Here is an 18,197-nt window from a genome sequence, read left to right as displayed (position 1 = left end):
GAATTGACATGACTCATCCATTAATTTGTTGCAGATTAGGAAAAGGGCACAAATTGAGCATGACATCTAAATAGTTTGCCTGGGATACTTTGTGAACAGAGATATATGCATATGCTCTGAGAGTAGAAATCCAGTAATATCAGTACTTGTGGACTATATGCTATGCTGTGACTCTTGGAGAGAGATATTCCCATTGTCTTTTAATTCTTAGAACAAAAAGGAAATGGAGGTCTTATTATCATGCTAAAGATGAAGAATTTAATACACAAAGAGGTTAAGTCTTTTACTGACATTTCCAGGGCTCGATTTGGATTTAGGTTTGTTAGGTTTTAAAATATTTTATTCTCTTTCCCATGGTATTGTCTTTCTTGAGGAGAACAGGTTTTAGAAGAAATTAATAAAGTTTAGTTTAGGATATATTGATGCCCGAGGCGTGCTCATGTGGCATTGTCAGTACTCCTGTGAAAGTAGGTCTTTTTTGGTGGGGGGATGTTGGGTTGGATTTTATAATGTACCTCCTGGTTAGGTGGTGGAGTGAATCCTTCTAGCAGTATTTGGGGTACTGTGAAGTACTGAGATCCAGCCCGTGTTGTCACATGCAACACATCCACGACATCTCCCCCAGCCTACTTTTTTAGGAAGTGGTTTATAGGGCACACAGAAGCTTGAGGGTCATTGACAAATAGGTAATAGTTATATTACCATCAAAGTTCAGTTTCACTCAAGGTTCTAATGAGTGAGAAACATAGTGACTAACTAGGAGAAAGAGCTTTATTAGCAATCTGCAGACAGGTTGGATGACAAACTCATGTCCTCAAACGAGCCATCTTTTTTCTACACAGTGACAAGAAGTTTTTCTAGGGAAAAAACAAGGAAGGAAGGGTGGACAACAGACTACTGGGTACCAGAATAAACAATAAAATCTCCTCGTTGGCTGGTCCCCTGAATCATATTCCAACCTTAGGTTTGTAGACAAACCTAAACAAAATAAAGGGTTAGGCTTTGGGGTTAGGGGGAAAGGTAAACTGAGGAAAAATGTTCCTATATTTAGACTTTGGATGCAAAGACAGTTGACCTTGTCTGATACTGATCTTTGACCCCAATTCAATAGAAACTCCTTAGTGCGGAATTCACAAAGGACCTTAGGAGAAGGGATAAAGTTTTGTAAAAATTGTGTGTGTGTGTGTGTGTATGTATAAGCTAATCCATTTCTTTTTCTAATGAGAGGGCATATAGCTTATGATTCACGAAAAATATATAGCTATGGAAAGATCAATAAATACTAATGAAAAATGGGGGAAGGAGAGGGTAATAACTCAGTACATGAACAAATGTGAAAAGGGTAACAGAAGAAGAAACAGGCAATAGAGACTGGTTTCAAGGGTCAGAAAACAATAAGGAGGAAGTATCAGAGTTATCAAGAACACATTTACTAAACATTTTTAGATGATACATAAAGGTTCTTAATGAGTATCCAACCAGTCCATTGCATTTGATAAATCAAGCAAGCAAGCAAGCAAGCACTGTCCTCCCGTTGTTCATCGATTTGCTCTAGCGGGCCCAATAACGTCTCCATTGTGAGACTTATTGTTACTGTTTTTGTCATATCGAATATGCCATGGGTAGCTTGCCAGGCTTTGCTGTGTGGGCGAGATATTCTCGGTAGCTTGCTGAGCTCTCTGAGAGGGGTGGAGGAATCGAACTTTGGTTGGCTGGGTCCGCAGGTCGGTCGCATGCAAGGCAAACGCCCTACCCGCTGTGCTATTGCTTGGGCAAATAATACTGCCAGAGGGGTTTCCTTGGAATGGAGGGGATAGTGATGGGGAGTTTGGGGGTGAGGGGTTCTGGGAAGACATATTTTTCTTTTTTTAAAAAAAAATTATTGAATCACCGTGAGATAATTACAAGCTTTCATGTTTAGGTTCAATCACACAATGATCAAATACCCATCCCTCCACCAGTGCACACACCCCACCACCAATATCCCCAGTATACCCCCCGTTTCCCACCCTCCCCCTGCCTCCATGGCAGACATGATTCCCCATAATCTCTCCCTCTACTGTTGGGCATTATGATTTGCAATACAGACACTGAGAGCTCATCATGTTTGGTCCTTTTTCTACTTTCTGCATACATCTCCCATCCCGACCGATTCTTCCAGCCATCTTTTTCTTAGTGATCCCTTCTCTATTCCAGCTGCCTTCTCCCCTTTGCTCATGAGGCAGGCTATGGAGCAGTCTATCTGTCCTGTGTATCTACTATCCTTAGGTGTCAGCCTCATGTTATGTTGTTTTATACTCCACAAATGAGTGCAGTTCTTCTATGTCTGTCCCTCTCTTTCTGACTCATTTCACTTAGCATGATACTCTCCATGTCTAGCCATTTATAAGCAAAGTTCATGACTTCATCTCTCCTGACAGTTGCATAGTATTCCTTGTGTAGATGTTAACAAAGTTTCTTTAACCAGTCATCTGTTCTAGGGCACTTGGCTTGTTTCCAGATTTTGGCTATTGTGAACAGTGCTGCAATGAACATATAGGTACAGATGTCCTTTCTACTGTGCTTTCTTGCATCTGGGATATATTCTCAGAAGTGGTATTGTGGGGTCATATGGAAGCTCCATTTCTAGTTTTTGAAGGACTGACTGTCCATATTGTTTTCCAGAAAGGTTTGACGAGTGGGCATTCCCACCAGCAGTGAAAGTGTGTCCCTTTTCACCCACATCTACACCAGCACTGGTTGTTTTTGTTCTTTTGAATGTGTGGTGTGAGATGATATCTCATTGTTGTTTTGATTTGCATCTTTCTGATGGCTAGTGATGTGGAGCAGTTTTTCATATGCCTTTTGGCCATTTGTATTCTTTTTTGAGGAAACTTCTGTTCATTTTTTCTCCCCTTTTTTTGATGGGGTTGGAAGTTTTTTCTTGTACAATTCTACTAGTGTCTTGTATATCCTGGATATTAATCCCTTATCAGATGGGTATTGGGTAAATATTCTTTCCCATTCTGTAGGCTCTTTCTGTATTTTGGTAACTGTTTCTTTTGAAGTACAGAAGCTTCTTAGTTTGATGTAGTCCCATTTGTTTATGTTTGCTTCCACTTGCATGGTCAGTGTTTTTTCATCCTTAAAGATGCTTTTGGCTTCAATGTCGTGGAGAGTTCTGCCTATATTTTCCTCTATGTACCTTATGGATTTATGTTTGATATTGAGGTCTTTAATCCACTATGATCTGACTTTAGTGCCTGGCATTAGACAGAGGTCAGAGCTCATTATTTTGCCTGTAGCTATCCAGTTTCCCCAGCACCACTTATTGAAGAGGCTTTCCTTGTTCCACTTCACATTTCTTGCTTCTTTGTCAAAGATTAAGTGGTCATATATTTGTGAGTCTGTGACAGAATATTCAATTCTATTCTATTGGTTTTCAGGTCTGTTTCTAGCCCAGTACCATGCTGTCTTAATTACTACTGCTTTGTTGTACAGTTTGAAGTTGGGGAGGGTGATGCCACCCATCTTCTTTTTCCCAAGGATTGTTTTAGCCATTTGTGCGGGTTTATTGTTCCATATGAATTTCAGGAGTGTTTTGTCTATTTCTTTGAAAAATGTCATGGGCATCCTGATAGGGACCGCATTGAATTTGTATAGTGCTTTTGGCACCATTGCCATTTTGATAATGTTAATCCTCCCTATCCATGAGCAGGGATGTGTTTCTATTTCCTAGTGTCCTCTTTTATTTCTTGAAGTAGTGTTTTATAATTTGCCTTCTATAGGTCCTTCACCTCTTCAGTTAAGCTGATTTTTAGGTACTTGATTTTCTGAGGTACTGTTGTGAACAGAATTGTTTTTGTTTTTGTTTTTTTTTTTGCTTTTTGGGTAAAACCCGGCGATGCTCAGGGGTTACTCCTGGCTCATGCACTCAGGAATTGCTCCTGGCGGTGCTCAGGGAATTGAACCTGTGTCGGCCATGTTGGCTCCGTGCAAGGCAAATGCCATACCCGCTGTGCTATTGCTCCAGTCCTCAGAATTGTTTTTTTAATGTCTCTTTCTTCTCTTTCATTTTTTGTATATAAGAAAGCCATGAACTTTTGGGTGTTGATTTGGTAGCCTGCCACTTTACTAAACTGACCTATTGTTTCTAGGAGCTTTTCTGTAGAACCTTTAGGGTTTTCTAAGTACAGTATCATATCATCTGCAAATAGTAATAGTTTGACCTTGTCCTTTCCTATCTGTATTCCCTTGATACCTTTCTCTTCCCTAACTGCAATGGCCGGGACTTCCATTCCTATTCTATATTGAATAGGAGTGGCGAAAATGGGCAACCTTGTCTTGTGCCCAATTTTAGAGGGAAGGCTTTTAGTTTTTTCCCCATTGAGAATGATACTTGCCATGGGCTTGTGGTAGATGGCTTTGACATTATTGAGGAAAGTTCCTTCAATGTCTATTTAGCTGAGAGTTTTCATCATAAACGGGTGCTGGATCTTGTCACATGCTTTCTCTGCGTCTATTGAAATGATCATGTTTTTTTCCTTTTCTTTTGTTTATATGATGGATTATGTTGATCAATTTCCGAATGTTAAACCATCCTTGCATCCCTGGGATGAATCCTACTTGGTCATGGTGTATGATATTTTTGATGAGTCGTTGGATTCTATTTGCTAATAGTTTGTTGAGAATCTTTGCATCTGTATTCATCAGGGATACTGGCCTGTAATTCTCTTCCTTTGTGGTATCTCTGCTTTTGGTATCAGGGTGATATTTGCTTCATAGAAACTCTTTGGAAGTGTTTTTGATACTACAATTTCATGGAAAAATTTAAAGAGGATTTGGAGTTGCTCGAGCGGGCCCAGTAACATCTCCATTGGAGACTTTGTTGTTACTGTGTTTGGCATATCGAATACGTCACGGTGAGCTTGCCAGGCTCTGCCGTGCGGGCGAGATACTCTCGGTAGCTTGCCGGGCTCTCTGAGAGGGGTGGAGGAATTGAACTCGGGTCGGCCATGTTGGCTGCGTGCAAGGCAAACGCCCTACCGCTGTGCTATCGCTCCAGCCCTTTGGGAGTAAGTCCTCTTTAAAGATTTGGAAGAACGCACTAGTGAATCCATCTGGGCCAGGACTTTTGTGCTTGGGGAGACTTTTTATTACCGTTTCAATTTCCTTGATGGTGATAGGTCTGTTCAGGTATTCGAGGTCTTCTTGGTTCAGCCTTGGGAGGCTATAGGAATCTAGGAATTTATCCATTTCTTTGAGGTTTTTGTGTTCCGTGGCATAAAGCATCTCAAAGTACTCCCTGAGAATCCTTCGAATTTCTGTAGTTTCTGTTGTAATGACCTCCTTTATATTTCTGATTTGGTTTATTAGGGTTTTCTCTCTCCCTTTCTTTCTGAGTTTTGCTAGAGGCTTATCGATCTTGTTTATTTTCTCAAAGAACCAGCTCTTGGTTTCATTGATCTTTCTGATTGATTTTTGGGTTTCCGTCTCGTTAATCTCTGCTCTGAGTTTTATTATTTTCTTCTTCCTGTTTGGATTGGGCTCCTTTTGTTGGTCATTCTCCAAGCTCTTAATCTGTGAGGTTAGGTTACTTATGTGGGCTTGTTCCTCCTTCCTGAGGAATGCTTGTAGAGCTATAAACTACACTATTAACACAGCTTTTGCTGTGTTCCATAAGTTTTGGTAACTTGTGTCCTCATTTTCATTCATTTCCAGGAATCTTTTGATTTCCTCTCTAAGCCACTCGTTGTCCAATAGTGATCTGTTTAATTTCCAGGTGTTTGATTTAGTTTTCTGTTTGTGTGTGTGATTTACTTCTAATTTCAGCACACTGTGGTCTGAGAAGATTGTTGATACAGTCTCTATCTTCTTAATTTTATGGAGGTATGTTTTGTGGCTCAGCATGTGGTCTATCTTGGAGTATGTTCCATGCACACTTGAGAAGAATATGTGTTCAGCTTTTTGAGGATGAAGTGTCCTATATATATCTACTAAGTCCCTTTCTTCCATTTTTTCCCAAAGATGAAGTATGTCCTTGCTAAGCTTGAGTCTGGTTGACCTATCAAGAGGTGATAAAGCGGTGTTGAAGTCTCCCACTAGTATTGTGTTGCTGTCGATGTTTCTCTCCAAGTCTATGAGTAGTTGTTTTAAGTACTTTGCTGGTCCCTCATTAGGTGCATATACATTTAGTATTGTAAGTTCTTCCTGTTCTACAGATCCCTTGATCAATAAGAAATGGCCTTCACTGTCTCTTGTGACCTTCTTCAGTCTGAAATTAATGTGGTCTGATACTAGGATGGTTACCCCAGCTTCTTTATGGGAGTTGTTTTTAGGATTGTTTTCCAGCCTTTGACTTTGAGCCTGTGTTTGCTCTGACTATTGAGATGTGTTTCTTGCAGGCAGAATAATATTGGGCTCAGTTTTCTAATCCATCCTGCCACTTTGTGTCTCTTAATTGGTGTGTTTAGCCCATTGACGTTGAGAGAGATTATTGTTATGGGATTTTGTCCCATTTTTTTGTTGAAATTTTGTGTATTTGAGGGGCCTGTCTTGTCTTAAAGTAACCCATTTAATTGTTCTTGTAACCAAGGTTTTGAGTCTATGAAGTTCCTGAGCTGTTGTTTGTCTGTGAAACTGTGTGTTGTTCCTTCTGTTATGAATGAGAGTCTCGCTGGGTGTAGTATTTTTGGTGAGGTATTTATTTTATTGAGTTTTTTTCACTATATCCCAATACTGTTTTTGTGCTGTGAGGGTTTCATCAGACAAATCGGCTGTGAATCTTAAGGATACTCCTTTATAGAAAAATTTTTTCTGTGATCTTGCTGCTTTCAGAATTTTGTCTGTTTCTAAGGTTTTGGTCATTTTGATCAGGATGAATCTTGGGATATTTTTATTCGGATTTCTTCAAGCTGGTACCCTTTTGGCCTCCTGAATGTGGTCGCATGTTTTCCTTAGCTCTGGAAACGTCGTAGCAATGATGTCTTCGACAGTTTCTTCTTCATCAGGGTTTTCTTCCTGTCCCTCTGGGACTCCATTAATTCTTATGTTACTCCTCTTGGCTTCATCACAATCTTCTCTTGCCATCTGTTCCTGGATTTTGAGTCTCTTTTCCATTTTCTGCTCTTTTCTGGAGAGTCTCTGGACTTCATCTTCGAGCTCACTGATTCTGTCCTCAGCAGCTGTTACTCTGTTGCTGAGGCCTTCCACTGAGTTTTTCAATTTGCCTGTCAGGTTTTTCAGGTCTGACATTTCCGTTTGTAATTTTGTTTGCATTTTCCTCATTTCTATCTTCAAATCCTCTTGTCTTTTTTTTTTTGTGATCCAGTACAGTTTATTTTTTTAGGTTTTTAAAAAATTTATTTTATTTTTTTCAAATACCCATCCCTCCACCAGTGCCCATTTCCCACCACACGGATCCCAGTATCCCTCCCACCCCACATCCCCCCATTCCACCCTGCCTCTGTGGCAGGGCATTCCCCTTTGTTCTCTCTCTCTCCTTTTGGGTGTTGTGATTTGCAAAAGAGTTAAGCCTGATTTTCAGGGAGAAATGTTGGATGATTTACTTTCCATTGATCACTTTGTATATAAGGAGATGTCGCGCAGCCACTTATGTGGCCGCGCAGTTTGGAAAAATTTCCTGGTACCCACATGCCAGAGCTATGCTTGTAGGAGCTCATGGTCACCAGGGTTCCATCTGGAGAAGGTGGGATGGCAGCACCTACCCCATCTGGGACCTCCAGGTGATATCAGCTCTGTTTGGGACTGGAGCATTCTCCTGGAGCTGTGGGGCCCTCCAGCCGGTTTTCTTCTTTGTTGCTGTGTGCTGTAAGATGGAACTGGGGGGCGAGTTGTGAGGGGGACTTCCAGAATCAGAGGTTGCCTGGGAGCAGGGGCGGCCCCATTGCAGTTCGGAAAAAATGTCCTGGTACCCCCATGCCAGAGCTATGCTTGTAGGACCTCATGGTCACCGGGGTTCCATCTGGAGAAGGTGGGACGGCAGCACCTACCCCATCTGGGACCTCCCGGTGATATCAGCTCTGTTTGGGACCTGGAGCATTTTCCTGGAGCTGTGGGGCCCTCCAGCCGGTTTTTCTCTTTGTTGCTGTGTCTCCTCTTGTCTTTTATTGGTATTGCTTTCCATTGTTTCTTTTATCTCCATAAGCATCTTCAGTAGCTCCCTTCTAAATTCCTTGTCAGAGAGGTTGTCTAGGACTTCACTACTTCTGGGTAAACCTCCTCAACAAGTAAGCTTGCTGGGCTTATGTGTTGCTTTATCATTGTGACCTCTGTGGTTTAGACCTTCATGCTCATTGTTACTACTCTGCTTATGATGCAGAATTAATTGAGATGGGCTTAATGAATTATTGGCTAATGTGTTTCTGGTGGTTAAGGTAACCTAGTGAAAGTTTCATCTAAGAGGGTAACTTATGGTTCTTATGGGATATGTAGGGGGAGAGTAACTCCTGGCTGTGTTAGCTCCAGGAAGGGGCCCTGCTGCTGGGTGGGTACCTGGATGAGTGAGCAGAGGGTCCATGGAACGGTTCAGCTTTGGATATGCACGTGGTATGCCTCGATTCTCGTCCCCCACAGACCAAGGATGAAAACCATCTGTTCTAGTTAGATGCGCAGCCCCGGGAAGGGGTCCTGCCGTCGGGCGTGTACCTGGATGAGTGAGCCGACATATTTTTCCAATTGCTATGGATACTCAAGGGAAGAAGAAGAAGCCTTTATCTCTTTGTTTTATTCTCGGGACTTCACTGCATTCCTATCAGATAACTAATGAATAAGGTATTTTGTATGTTTGAATGTTTTAATTGAAGAAATTTTGTCTGTTAAGAATATGGTCATGAATAGCAGCTACCCTTTTATACCTCTATACATTTATTTATCCAACTGCTCTGCTGGAGGAACATTTAAGAAATGAGTCTACTGAGACTCAGAGAGGCCAAGTCAACTGTCTGATGCAGTTTAGCTCCATGTAGCAAGGGATGTGAAATTTTTGAATTTTAAGTCGGAGGCCTGTTTTACAAACCCTGTGACTTTTAGGACAATAAAAAAGGAGCAAGAAAAAGGTAATTATCTCCCTGCCATGGCCCCAGTTTTCCTTTATCTTTCCTCCACTCTTTGTTGTATTACTCTTTTACAGAGACAAAGCGCCTTCTTGCACTTCTAAAGATAAATCAGACTGCCAGATTATGAGATTATTCAGAGGCCTATATGTAATCCTTGGGGCTTTCTGAATCACCTTGCTCTGCATGAATGCTCTTTGATAAACATAAGGCTTCCCTTTTATTCTAGGAAACACTAATTCTCAATAACAAAGATGCATACTTAAGTAAACTAAGAAATACACAGTCATTACCAAGTGCTCAACCTCGAAAGGCTATTGTATTGTGCTTAGCTCTTTCTGTAAAGAAAATAGGATTATAAAGTCAAGAAGCAAGTGGAAATATTTTCTGCTTAACCAAGCATATCTAAATTTGGAGACAATATTCTGGGTTATTTTAAGAAAAGTTGCTTGGAACCTGGTTGCAAGAAAGTGACACATGAAGGGGGAATAATAGAGGAAAAATGCAAAAGAACAAGTGTGTGAGCACTTGTCTTTATTTTGACCTTGACTTGGTCACAAAGTTCAACATTTGAAAACCCATTTAAAAATATGCTGTCTGTACTGATATTGAGGTAACCCTTTCGCATTTGGTATGTTAAGATAGGCCATGTCCTATCTAGCGTTTTTAGAAAACTCAAGGTTTTTTCTGAAAACCTCTTGAATGATTTAAAATGTCAACACATGACTATTACTGAAAATGTAAGACCATGCATGAATGTTAGGCTGATTAATAGGGTGCAGCTCAAAGGGCTGATGCACATATTTTGCATGCCAGAGACCCAAAATTGAAGTCAGCACTGCCCAAGCACCATGCCGAGGGGGCATACTCTAAAAACTGCATGGTGTGGTCCAATCCTCCCCTCTCTTGACCCTCCAAGAGATAGAGAATGTTATATTTCTAGGAAGAAACAGAAGATTAGTTCTCAATTTACTATTTTGGTTTTCACTTTGAATGTGTTTATAGTCTATCACTGATTTTAATTATAATGTGAGATTTAACTACTCCCTATAAACGCTGTTTCCTCAGCATTATGATGGACACATTATTACTGTTTAACTCGTAAGAGATTTTGTGAAGATTACCTAACCCATGTAAAGAATTTAACCTAGCATAGTCATGTCACCGGACTCTGTGCCAGGCTGTTTCAGTCAGGGCGCCTCAGAGGGGTGCAAGTGAGAGCCCTCCCTGCCTCAAGGGATCCAGGGCAGCAGCTGAAAACTTCCAGATCCCAACTGCTGCCACGCTCAAGACCACTCCCCACATGCTTGGGCGGAGCCTCACACATGAGTGAACATATTCCTGAACTGATGGCGGCAGCGCAACCCATCGCAAGACACTCCCCAGCCATTAGTACCACACATTTGATGGAATTCACATAGTAGGGAACAGATCATAGAGGGAAATACACACATATATATGTATATGCATATATAAACATGTATACAAAAGCTCACATCACTCATCCTTTAACAACATGTTAGTGACATCCTAAAGAATGTCTTAATGGCCCCTGCCAAAATATAACAATCTTCACACTGCTTCCTATATGAATAATTTTTTGTAAGCATTTTCAGCGGTTCTTCATAACAGACAATACAAAATGTATTATTTCAGTTGTGCTTTGGGACAGGGATTGGGGCTTGTGATCGAAACATCCCAAATTTGGTGATGGGAATGTGTAATGGTGGTGGAATTGGTGTTTGAATATTAAATGTAATCAAATATTGTGAACTGCACTGCACTGTAGCACTGTCCTCCTGTTGTTCATCGATTTGCTCAAGCGGGCACCAGTAATGTCTCAGGCTCTCTGAGAGGGGCAGAGGAATCGAACCTGGGTTGGCAGCATGCAAGGCAAATGCCCTACCTGTTTTGCTATTGCTCTAGCCCATTGTGAACTACCTTATAAAATAAAAAAAAAATTACAAAAAAAAGTTTAGCCTAGTACACTACTCTTACTAAATCATCTTAATCACTATCAACACTGTTATGATTGTCATCATTCAACTCCCCTCTTGTATGAAGGTGATAATTCAGTTAGGAGCTTTGGCTCCCATCTGTGCAGCGTTAATGCTACCTTGCGCATCTATGTCTCTGGTTGAGGAAACGATGTGGTCTAGAGGCCTGGGCACAGATTTGGTGGGACTCCTGCCATAGATGGTGCACTGCTTTGTTCCCAGCTAATTGAACTTAAGGGGACTGGAGGTAAATTTTGGTATTCAAACATATAGAGAGAGCAGAGGATAAGGCTGTGAAGAAGAACTGAATAAAATTTGGTTAACCATTAAACAAGAAACAGCTAAAAGTCACATTTTGTAAATTGACTCCATGCGGTTGTGATCTGGATACATAAGGAAGTGGAGATGCTTCTGTTTACAATGGGAGTATGATGTTACTGGAGAATTTGCTAGAAATGCAGAATCTTAGCATTGTGATATAATTCAGTGGTAGAGCACTCACAATACACATAGAAGGCCTCCATTTGATCTCCCAGCACAGCCAAAAAGGAAAAAAAGAAAGGGATAAAAGAGAAAGAAAACAAGAAACTACTGACTTCATCTTGAAACTACTGTCCCAGAATGCAGAGTGTATATTAACAGGATTCTCTGGAATGAATTTGACCAGGAGGTGGAAACAGGATTATAGCAAAATGGGACTAGACTTGTGTAATGTATATAGGATCAGAAACTATGAGAGTTCTTTGAAATTGTATGTGTGTGTGTGTGTGTGTGTGTGTGTGTGTGTGTCTGTGTATTTTGGGGCATACCATTTGTTTTCAGGTACCACCACTGGCTCTGTGGCAGACTGGATAGTTCATATGTGATGCCAGGGGTCAAACTCGAGTTAGTCTCCTGAAAGGCTACCCACCTTACCTGCCTTAACTTTTTGTAGTATCTGATTCCAGGAAACTGTTTTTAAGGAACTTCTTGAAGATTTTTTATGAACACTAGCATTTGAGGACTACAGGTAAAGATAAAATCTGTGTTGGGGAGAAGTGCAATACACAATATGAACACCAGCTGTCACCCCTCTACAATTTAAAACTGACTCATAACCAAATAAATTATAAGAAAAATTTCAAAATTTGAAGTTAAAAGTCTAGGGGAAATGAACTTTGATTTAAACTATCCTATTATGTTATTAAATATTTCTGGGACATTTAATAGCTTAATTAAGAATAGTGGTTAGAGTTTTAGAGATTTGAAGGTACATACAAATACAGCTGACCAGAAGAATAATGTCTCATTATACTTAGGAAGTTGAGAGGTTTTTTTTGTGTGTGTGAGTAAAAGTAAGTCTGAGGGGCTGGAGCGATAGCACAGTGAGTAAGGCTTTTGCCTTGCACGCAGCCAACATGGCCAACAAAGGTTCGATTCCCAGCATCCCATCTGGTTCCCCGAGCACCGCCAGGCGCAATTCCTGAGTGCATGAGCCAGGAGTAACCCCTGAGCATCGCCGGGTGTGACCCAAAAAGCAAAAAAAAAAAAAAAAAAAAAGTAAGTCTGAATGAACTGTATATTCAAAAAGTATATAATATAGCTCAGTGATTCAGAGTATATTTTTATTTTTCTCTGTCTTAAGTCATATTGTTAGCTTTATGCCAGGTTTGCCAAATATTTAGTTTCTAATAGCTTCTCAGGGCTTGAAAGTCTTGTGTGGGGTTCACATGATGTTTTACTTTATTTATAGATATTGACCATATTTGGATACTTGAATTCAAGTTAATCCACATAATATGATTTGGGTAAAGGTAAAAGGTAAAGGCCCTCCCGTTGATCGTCGATTTGCTCGAGCGGGCCCAGTAACGTCTCCATTGGAGACTTTGTTGTTACTGTGTCTGGCATATCGAATACTCTCGGTAGCTTGCCGGGCTCTCCAAGAGGGGCGGAGGAATCGAACTCGGGTCGGCCATGTTGGCCGCGTGTAAGGCGACCGCCCTACCCGCTGTGCTATCGCTCCAGCCCAATATGATTTGAATTCTATACTATTGGACTTTTGCTTTAATATTGCATTTTGGAACTATACCAAAGTACTATTTCCATAAAAGTGCTAGGAGCCCTGTTATATTTCCAGGCAGCCTTTTGATTTACCCCAACTTGCCTTCCCTGACAAAAATACGGGACAGTCAGTTAAATTTTAAAGTAAATGAATGATTTGGAGGGGGTAGTGAGGCATAAGTATGTCCTAAAATATTATACAGCAATCTCACAAATCTGTCTGTGAGGTATACTGTGAAAACTCTCCCATGCTTTTATATCCAACCTTATTTAATTGTTCAAATCTTCTATTTCATTTGGTATGAAAAACATTTGACACAAAGAGGGAAATGTTGATCTAAATATGGTTTGAGAATGATACTCTCTGAAACTTGCATCTTCCAAACCTTCACATTTCCTATAGATAAATGCTTCTCTTGGGCTAATATGATGCTGATCACTTGGAAGAAAATCAGGTTTCTTAAGGAACTAATCCTTGTAATAATTATTATTTTTTTAATGTAGTATTAAGGGGGCTGGAGCGATAGCACAGCAGGTAGGGTGTTTGCCTTGAATGCAGCCAACCCTGGTTCGATTCCTCCTTCCCTCTCACAGAGCCTGGCAAGCTACCGAGAGTATCCCGCCTGCATGGCAGAGACTGGCAGGCTCTCGGTGTCGTATTTGATACGCCAGAAACAGTAATAACAAGTCTCACAATGGAGACGTTACTGGTGCCTGCTTGAGCAAATCGATGGACGATGAGAGGACAGTGACAGTGACAGTATTAAGGGATTAAAAAAAAATGGAACTCCCAAGTTTCAGTGCTAAGGTCAGTGGATGTAGGTTTGCTCAGGTCTTGTGGTGCCAGAGATACCCTGGCCATCCCGGTGTTTCTGGGGGTCTGCAGGTACAAAACTGGCAGTTTTTGGGGCACCAAGTAGTGCCAAGAACTCAACCTGGCTCAGCGCATGCAAATCATATGCCCTAATCGCTATACTATCTCCTGGCAACAAAGGAGCGTCTTTTATTGAAGTAGCATTAGTTTATAAAATTGTGTGGCCTCAGGTATACAACATTATAAATAAGCATTGCTTTAATGTTTGAGTTTTTATTTATCCATTAGTATCTTTCTCTCCCACCGTGATTTTGTAGGACTAGGAGGTAAATGTTGAATTTCCAAATTAGAACATCTCAGGGCACTCAAATGTAAAATGTTTGGTATTACAGACAATTTTTGATGTATTTCTGCACTAAAGAAGAATATGTTGTGCAGCACATAATGCTATTAAAATGTATATACTCATATAGACATGCACACCATTCATTTAGGAGAATAGGGATAAAGAATAGTGAGAGTCAGGTGTGTGCTTTATGTTAAGAAGGAGTTATCCTGAGGAAAGGCTTACAGTTTCAACATACTGGGAGGTGATCCAAAAAATGGGGGCTCAATTACAATCAAACAAATCCATGATTGCACTTTTATTTGTGTTCCCTGAAGCAGAATGAGGCATGACAGTAGGAATCCCCTGGTACTGAATGTCTGAGTCTCATAAATGTCCCTATTTGGTGGGCGGATACTTTGCTGATGGGCATGGAATGATAACATTTTACCTTTAGAATGCATAAACATGTGCACTTTTTTAAATGTCCCAGTTAAAAAAAAACAAAGAAAAATGAGAAAGAAGGATGAAGGAGAAAGAACAGAAAGGAAGAAGACAAGGAGGAAAATGTCTCCTTTGGGTTCAGCAAATGTTAATCTACACCTACACCAAGCCCACTTCTGGACACCAGGTGGCGGTATAAGGCAATATGATTTAGAATTATCTTGGATGTGCTAAATTCTTGGGGAAGGATTGTGAGAGGAGGTTTTGTTTCCTGCTGTTAACATAAAGCCCTTCAATTTATGGTAGAATGTTCTTTCAGCTTATGAAACTCATTTGCCTCTAGGGATTTCTCTCCCTTCTTCCCCACTCCCCTGCCCCCTCCCACCCTTAGACTGATTGCTTCACAGTTTGGCAACATACTTAATTACTCTCATCAGGCAACCCAACAGATACCTGTGTTCAAATTTAACTACAGAGATGGTAAAGATGTTTAATTGGCACTTGGGGCCATTAGAAGGAGCCAAGAGAGGAGAATGACACTGCACTGAGGTGATTTGGCCCTGCATGAGGGTAAGGATATATTTCTGGGTTGTGTGTTGCTGTCACTAGGAACGTTTGCCAATCTGTTGACAAATTGCAGTGGGAATAACTCACCTTCTGGTCATGCTGAAGGCCCAGTGCCCTGCCATTTGCCCGAGCAGGCACTTCACTGAACCATTGGAGTGGCAGTGATTACTCTGGTGTATAAGATGATTATTTTGGTGTATAAGGTACCTAGTTCTGTGTGTTTGATTGGATCAGTGATTGCATGCTTACTAGTTGCTTAAAGGAGCCTTTGTCTTCAAATATCAGTAAAATTCTGTCAGAAGACAGAATATCGGTAAAATTCTGGATCAAGTAAAGTTTTTTTCTATTTTAGTTTTTAATATCTCTAAATTCCAAGGAAATTACACACATATCAATGGTTTTGGAATCACTGTTTTTCTCTATTGTTTTAGGAATTTTCTTAACGTCTTGTATTTCTTTCTTTTCTTCTAGTGATAAAGCAGAATATTTTAGTCAGGATCTGGAGGGGAAAAATGATTTTTGAAGTGGGGATGGATTGGGTCATACCTGGTGGCAACAGGAGCTCTTCCTGGTTGTGTGCTCAGGAGTGATCCCGAGTGGTGTTTGAAGGGACGTTCTTGGTGCTGGGGATCAATCCAGGCTTGGTCAAAAGCAAGAAAAGTTTTACCTCCTATACTATCTCCTTGGCCCCTGTGGAAGAAAAGTTTCTTTTCTTTTTGGTTTCTGTTCAGGGTTTGCTCCTAGCTCTGTGCTCAGGATCACTCCTGGTGGGGCTTAGGGAACCATATGTGGTACCATGGATTAAACCCAGGTCAACTGCATGCAAGAAAAGTGCCTTGCCTTGTGCTCTGTCTCTCAGATCCACGAAGAAGTTTTTCAAGTCTATATTCTCAACAACAATATGGCATTGAGCTTAATTTTCTTGCCCCAGTTTGTATCCTTTGTTCATCCTTTACATGTTCACCTTTTTCTTCAGCTCTCTTCTAACATTAGTTTCTGTTAGCTAAACAGACTGTGGTTATTCCCACATGGATCTCCGTCATCTTGCCGGTACTCTCTACTCCCTCCTTTAATCTGTAAATAATTTCTTCCCCCACAATATTCAATTGCCTATTTTTTCTTTCTTAATACCTTTTTCCTACCTAATATGCTCATGAATACTCCCTGTGCCCCAACAACTTTTGTGGTCCCAAGTAGGGAATCTTTTTCTACCTCTGTCCTCACTTGAAGCAGTTTCCAATGCCTGGTGCAGCAGGCAATGACAATACCACCTGGGTGAATCCTTTTAAAAGCAATTACATTTGAAGTGTCTTTTCTCAAATTCATTTCTGGATGGGAGTGAGTCCATTTGACTGACGAGGGGACTCAGTAAACTTACTCTTTGGTGAACTCCATTTACATGTGTTACTTGGGAACTGAGTTACAGCTATTCTGTACTGAGTCTTAAAAACCAAGACAATTTGTCATTCCCCTTTGGCTGCTAGATGGCAGAGATTTCTTTCTCTCTTCTCATATTCCTCTGTGGATGGGAGATTCCAAAGTTCCAAACTGACTTAGGGGCTGATGGATGTCCGCCAGGACTACTCTCTGATGTCTCTCTAAATGGAGTTCTTTTGTATCTCTCTTGACCACTAGGTGGTTCTGGATATCTTTTGCTGCTTCCTGATGTCTTCTCTGAAAACCTGTTTATCGTCACATCCACTGGTAAGCTCTCTTGTCTGGGATATTTGGTAGGTGCCAGCTTCTAATGTAACAGGACATGTCCTTTGCCCAAGGGACACTGATATGGTGGGCTGCATTCCAACTTTGAATTGCCATACTTAGGCTTCAGCTGGGTAGGTTGAGACTCTGAAAGACTAGATGCTGCTCATTTCAGTGACACCAGAGATGTCTGGGACTCTCCCAGGCCTTGATGGAGATTCAGAAACGTCAAACCTCTTATCTCCTCCTATTCCCTTTTAGATCCTGGGAGCTTCTCTTTCTGTCCCCCTAGGTTCACCTTTGGGCTGCCTAATTCATAATTGAGGGAATGAATAACTCTTATACCATTGCCTGACTTCAATGTAAACTTGACAATTAGGACTTTTGGCCCCCTAATGGCAGCCTCAATTACAGCACAATCATGCCATTAGATCTTTATTGTAAAAACTTTAAAAAATGACCAGCGGCCCCCTAACTGCAGGCTTTTATGAGGTTCACTTAGAATCCTGGACTCTGTAAAAATTGTCACTTGTGTTTGGCCAAATTCCCAGAACTTCTTGACTTCCTAGACAGCCCACCTCTCTCAGGAGGTCCTCCCCATCCAGACATCCATAAACCCGATGACCCACACCCTCATCACTGACTGCAAACCCGCTTTTAGGCCCCACTCCCTCTCCTCCTAATGTTTTTCTCCTCCATTAACCTCTATCCTACACTTCCCCTGCAAGTTTGGCAGGAGCCCGTCAGGGTGGTTTCCCTTATTGTGAAAATTACATGCTGCTCTTACAAGTGGCTGGTGATGGAGGGAGGTTTGGATTGTCAGAATCCTTGTTCCCGTTCCTGTATCAGATCACTCCCAAATAGAAGATAATTTGGAAAGTTATTCAGTGCTCTCTACTCCCTGCATAAGTTTCATGGACTCTCCTTAATATTTCACTGCAGCTGGCAAGAGACCTATGTGTAATTTAAATACTTGCTCATCCTAGAAAAGAATATGCATATTTTAATCTTAACTCAGAGGCTTATTGGTAAATCTGCAGCGTGATGACCTAATGAATACCAGGTGGTTGCAGAGGCAGCCCCAAATCATGAACCTAACTGGGACTATCAAATTCACGGCCCAGGTCAAGCATGCATGACCAGATGTTCTCCTGTCTTATTGAGGGCCTGAAACAAGGAGTAGTCAAGCCAGAGTATTATGAAAATTTTCTCTAGATTGTCACTCAAGGCCCAAAAGAGAATCCTTCCCTCTTTTA

This window comes from Sorex fumeus, unplaced genomic scaffold (genome assembly GCF_029834395.1).
Source record: "Sorex fumeus unplaced genomic scaffold, SorFum_2.1 ptg000035l, whole genome shotgun sequence".
NCBI classification, from domain to species: Eukaryota; Metazoa; Chordata; class Mammalia; order Eulipotyphla; family Soricidae; genus Sorex; species Sorex fumeus.
This window is presented reverse-complemented; position numbering follows the sequence as displayed.